Raw genomic sequence first — 6,153 nt, forward strand, 5'->3', positions numbered from 1 at the left:
TTAACCTTTTGAAGAAAAACAATAATATGGGGTTCATGTTTTTTGCTGTGCAATAATTTCATTTGCTCCCACTAATGAGTTGATACGCATGTGTCAATGAATCCATCATTATTGATTTAATGAGATACTTTGGAAATGACATGAATATTATTTGATTTTTTAATATGAGATGCACTTTTTTTTTTACATTGTTTGTTTTTTAATATGGGATTCATTTTTTTTTTAATGGAGGACGGACGACAAAGCATGGGTCTAAACCCATACTTCTATATAATTAAAATACTATAAACTATAAATAATTAATAGCTTGTTCCAATTTCTAATTTCCTAAAGTTACAAACATATTTTTTTTCTATATTATAGAAATGGAGTAAGGTTACGAACACATGCTGAAAACATTGTACTTTGTGTAACATTGAGAATACTAACCAATTTTCCATTACGTTCCATTGCCTAATTGAAAACGAAGCGCATTGTTTTTAACCATTCAACTATGGATGCTTAGCGGGGATCCACCCTCACCTCTTGTACAATTCCCACTGTGTCCTTAAGCTTTCACACGTGTCTAATCACTTGCAGATTCATACCAGCTAGTCTCATTAACTAATGCACATGTCTTTTGGACTACCCATTGATGTTAACACCCTTCTTTTTCCACTGCTTCAATTATTTGGTTTTCTTCCGTGTCTCACTTTGTTTCACTTCGTTGGGTCTTTCTGCTGCTGCTTCTTCTTCTTCTTCTCTTTCCATGTTGATCCTAGGTGTAAAGATTTGCTGAAATGTGAGTCAAGTGACAATATTTCAACATTGGTCCAAGTTAAAGCCGCTCTAATTTATCTTAAGCCAAATAAAAATCTTAATTTCCATCAGTTATGTCACAGATTCATTGAATGTATATGAACGAAATGAAAATTTTGATAAATCTATTGCCAGAGATGAGGACCTCTTGAAAGATGATGATTCATAAAAGGTGCAATGTTGGGGGATGCATTTAGTTAAGTAGGTAAAATGGCTTATCATGGGTACAAGACACTCTTTTGTTTCTTCTTTAGTATTTCTTTGAATTCTTTTAGTCTACTAAGCTCTATTTGATGGAAAAAGACTAGCATTTAAGGAAAACATATTTATGTGGTTGAGCGAGTTAATTGACGAAATTTTCTCATCCATATTGACATGAAGAGCAAATGTTGGCAGGGCCGGCTCAACAAGATAGGGGTCTAAAGCCAAATTTTAGAAAGGGGCCCTATTTTTTTTATTTTTTTTAAAGAAAAGATTGTCATAGATATTTTATTTAAAATTTATTTTTCTAGCTTTTTTAGATGCGAACTCGTGAATTATTGTTTTATAATAGATTTATTCTAATAATTCCTTTTTAATTGATAACTAGTATTCGTACCCGCGCGATGCGCGATCGGTATCAAATGAAACTAATCATAGAAAATTATTATCTTATTTTTTTGATATAATAAAAAATCACTATATATCATTGAGATATTTAAGTAAATTTGTAAAATATTAAATATAATTTTACTTATTTTAACACATTAGATTTCATTAATTTAATAAAATCCAAATCTTATTATGATTAACTTTGTTCATCAACAATCCTGATTAAGTATTGATCTATGACATATAAAAATCGTATCATTACAAAAGAAAAGCTTTATTTGACACAACTATAGTTAAATAACTCATTCTAAATGTGACTTTGAAAGCGAAAGAACTTATGAATGCTGTGTGCTAGAGTTACCCATATGATAAATTAATTTATATATTTAATTTTTTAATGTGGTACTTGAATTAGTTTATATCTGATATTTTTTCATTTGATTCTATTTATTAAGTCTTCTGTATATAATTATTATTATACGGTCTTATTCATAATATAATTATTATTCTAATTTCAAATGCTAATAAATCTTATATTCTGAGAAGTTACTTGTTAAAAGTATTAAGGCAAACATTTTGACTGAAGTATAAGCAATAACTCTTTTTCCCATTTATTTTTTACCATTTTATCAATAAATAACATCATTTAATCCCCCACCCAATTTGTATGATCTCCCAACGTTTCAGTACTATTTCACTTTTTCTCTGACAACAATGGACCAACAAATAGTAGTTGATTTTACTTTATGTCACTTCCCAAATCAATAACTATAAGTTCTTCAAATATTTAATTTGAAATCCTTCCTTTTTTTTTTTTGGCACTTTTAATGGAGTGATGTGATTTGAAAGCAATATCACATATTGAATTTGACTGCAAATCCACATAAAAATATCATATGTCCAAGAATATTAATCTTTTAACTTTTAGTTCCGTACAAAAATTTATCAACATACTTTACTGTAGGATTGTTGTTTATACTTTAGATTTTATATTTCCTTGCTCAATCCTCTCGGATACGCACCTTCCTCCCGAACAGTTGTACCCCCTTTATAGAAAAGAAGAAAAAAAAAAAAGGAAGAAGCGAGAGGAGAAGTAATAAATGACTGGAATATATATACCTGATTAAAATAATTGAATTCTTTTTTTTATGCGAAATTTGTTACATTTCAAAAATTTCAGATAGTGAACAGACATATATTCTAGGATATCATACCTCATTAATTTGTGACGATTCTCCATTTATGATTGTAGCTCAATAAATATATATCTTCATCTGCATATAATTGCAATACATTTTATATAAGTAAAACAGAATTAACATAAGATAAAAAAATATGAAAGTGGAATTCAAAGAACGAAGAGAAGGCAAGAAATGTACTAATTAAACTCTTTATATAGAGGAAAATAAGATTCAATTGTATCATATGCTCTCGTTATCTTTACAACCCCTCCCCCCCCCCCCCCCACCCCATACAAATTTGATTCAAAAACTTTATCTTTCACAGTTTGTTTTCAAATTTGAAAAATTTAATCTTTCAATTGAAATTCAAAAAAATGTATTGATGTATTCGAAAACTTCATTTCTTAGCATTAAAAATATTCCTTTCAAATTACCAAAAGATTACTTCACAGATACCAAATAAATTTTAGATGTATTTTTTTGGTGATACGAAATAAATTTTAATACTTGTCTTTAAAAAATTGTAAAAGTACAAAACAGGGAACACATTTCACATTAAAAAAAAGAAAATCTAACATTATTTTGTGTATTGCAAGGGGTATATATAAGAGGTTAAAATTGATTTTAAACTCAAGTTTGATATTCATATCGGCAGCAAGCTTTTGAAAATAGAATATATTTAAAATTCTATCGATCCTTATCCTACACAGATACGACTATCTAGATAATCCTATAAAAATGTTGAATGGTATTTGCATGAATTTATTTCTGAACTAATTTTAGATAAGACATTAAAAAATAACAATTTATACCAAACCTTTAAGCTACCTATCCTGTTTAAAATGAAATATAATACCTATAATATCCATAGTCCAACATTTACGCCTATTTGGATTAAAAACTGATTACAAATAAAAATGTTTTTACCTTTTAATTCAAATAAAATTCAAAATTTTGATGTCAACTAAAAAACATTTATCTCAATTCAATCTTGTAATCTTTCAATTAAATTTGTTTTATTTTTATTCAAATATCTTCATCTTACAATATAAATTCAAAATCAAAATTTGACACTATTAGTTTTCAAGAAGTGCTTAATAACATCCCGAATCTCATTCCAGTTGATTCATAAAATTTTCATATATTAAAGACATTCTTATGGAACCCTATATGTAGAAAATGAGAGTGTTACCTTGTATGCGGAAGTAGATTTTCGGCTTGCAGTGAAATTGAGATCTTCAATCAAAAATAGCTTATGTATTAGGAGCCTATAGAAAAAGGAAAAAAAAAAAAAAAAAAAGCAAACCATGAGTTTTCCACAATCAACATATATAACACCTACATATATTCCTAGATGCAAATAAGAAGTAAATAATTGAAAAAGACACACAACTAAAGAATTAAATTAAGCATATACCACCCAATTAATTAACATCACAAAGACAAAAACTACCGCTAAGGCTAATTATCCCACTCTAATATGTTTATATGCAGTCAAATAAATCAATGTCTGTCCTAATATTCATTGCATGTCGTCTATGGTTGGAAAGAACAGGAAATACAAAAGTAAATTGAAAGAGCATAAAAAAAAGGAGGCAACAGATGGGTTTCTCTAAGGGGAAGTACAAAAGCAAAAGAATTGTGAGAGTAGCTAGAAATCCTCCGCCTCAATATATATATCCTTCTTATTCAAATTCAAAATTAAAATCTTTTACCTCAATCTTATCTTTCACTTCAAATTCAAATTCAAATTTAAGCATTTTTTTAATAAGATAGGATTCTAAAATCGTATTTATCTTTTTGTTTATTTTTTATACTTCTTTTATATATATTTTGATACTTTCTTCTTCTTTTCTCTAAATAAAGTGATACCAGATTGCCGTTACGATATTGCGTATAATATGGAAGATATCTTTGTAATAAGTAACTCATATCATTTTAAGAAGGATACTAATATTTATCTATTTATTTATTTTACTAAGCCAAAAAAATACGTACTAAATTTTGTTAAAAGAATCCCTCGTCGTTTATACATATAGGAGTAGTAGTTGATATTTGTTCAAATTCAAATAATTAGCTTCTTATCCGTTCAAAAATTTTAGCTTGCAATTTAAATTCAAAAGAATTATCAATAGATTAAAAAATTAATCTTTTAATTTAAATTCAATGTTATTACATAGTGAAATAAAGTTTATCTTAAAATTGCCAAATGGCTTGTTATTAGCTGGCCACTTGGCTTAACCACATTGTTTGTACCTCTTTTTTTTTTTTTTATATATGTATAGATATAGTTAATCCATTCAATCTCTCTTGAGGCATTGTTAATCTTAAATAAGATTTTATTAATTTTAGTTTGAAAAAACTTCTTTCGGCCGAGGCAACAGTTGCAGGAACTGTTAACATTATTCTATAAGCAATATATGTATTAGGAAAAAAATCAAGTCTTTTTATTTGATTGAGTATTTCGATTAGATCATTATCTTCTATTTGTATTTTTTCTCTGAACACTTTTAATTCAGAAAATAAATCTAAACCATCAATATCAGAATAACTATTTAGTGTTAATGAAAGTTCAAAGGTTAAGACAATATTTGTTTCAAACTCTCATCATCCAGTGATCTCAATTTTTTTACCATTAAATAGAAAATCAAAAATATTTTCATATGCTTCAAATTATTATAAATCTATCAAGAGCTCCTTTTTGGGAATTAATTAATTGTTCACATTTTCTCTTTTTTTCTTTTTTTTCTCTTTTTGCATGACCGGATGGATATTTTCTAGTTGACATATTTAAATTGAATAAATAATAATAACTAAAACAAGAGTACATACAAGAATATTGACGATGACAAATTTTCAATGAAAAATATAATATAAAGTGAGAATGATAAATCTGGCTCAAGAATTTGATAAGTTGATATAATGATATTGAAATAGTGTTGCGCTGCTTCAATGTTATGATTGTTTCTTGCAATGTTGAAATTTTGAAGACCACGCCAAAAAAATAAATCTTGGCTTTAGTAAGTTTTGAGTAGAATTTCGGGGTTTAGGTATTTAGAAGATTTGAGAATGGAATAAGAATAATAAGAAGAGTAAAAAGGTAAAGAGAGAATAAAAATAATAATCTGATTGTTATATAAATGAGAAATTATTTCCTTCCCAATGCAAGTCCAACCATTCCACTCCCCAAAAAGTGATTGTTCTCTCCTAAAATAACTCTTTTAACGGTAGGAGACTAGGATTTCTTTTCAAATAATAATATTATGTAGAGTACTTTTTTAGGAAAAGTGGGTCCCCCAATATTAAATGGAGAAAAAGTGGATGTTGAACTTCCTCCTAAAAATAGTTTTCACGTGTACCTTTTATTTTTAATTTTAATATAAGGATATTTTTAAAGTGGGCCCCACAAAAAGATGGGGCCCCAAGCAATGGTTTGACTTGCTTTATTGATGAGCCGGCCCTGAATGTTGGTTGCTTAATTCTAATCAACTAAACAAGAGCCTTCAACCAATGGTTGTACTAGAGTATAGTATTACGGAAATAAAAAGTACTACTTATATATATCATTATGCAATTAAAAGGG

General features: G+C 27.7%; 1 long non-coding RNA gene across 1 annotated transcript; it reads right to left on the reverse strand.

The window, feature by feature from the left end:
* LOC132618480 (uncharacterized) lies at positions 1-4,224 on the reverse strand. The gene is made up of 3 exons (XR_009574142.1): positions 3,763-4,224; positions 2,604-2,663; positions 1-774 (listed from the first exon to the last, which is right to left on the reverse strand). It is a non-coding gene; the product is annotated as an uncharacterized LOC132618480 (long non-coding RNA).
* Between the last annotated feature and the right edge of the window lie 1,929 nt (positions 4,225-6,153).

This window comes from Lycium barbarum, chromosome 11, assembly GCF_019175385.1.
Source record: "Lycium barbarum isolate Lr01 chromosome 11, ASM1917538v2, whole genome shotgun sequence".
In the NCBI taxonomy this organism is placed as follows: Eukaryota; Viridiplantae; Streptophyta; class Magnoliopsida; order Solanales; family Solanaceae; genus Lycium; species Lycium barbarum.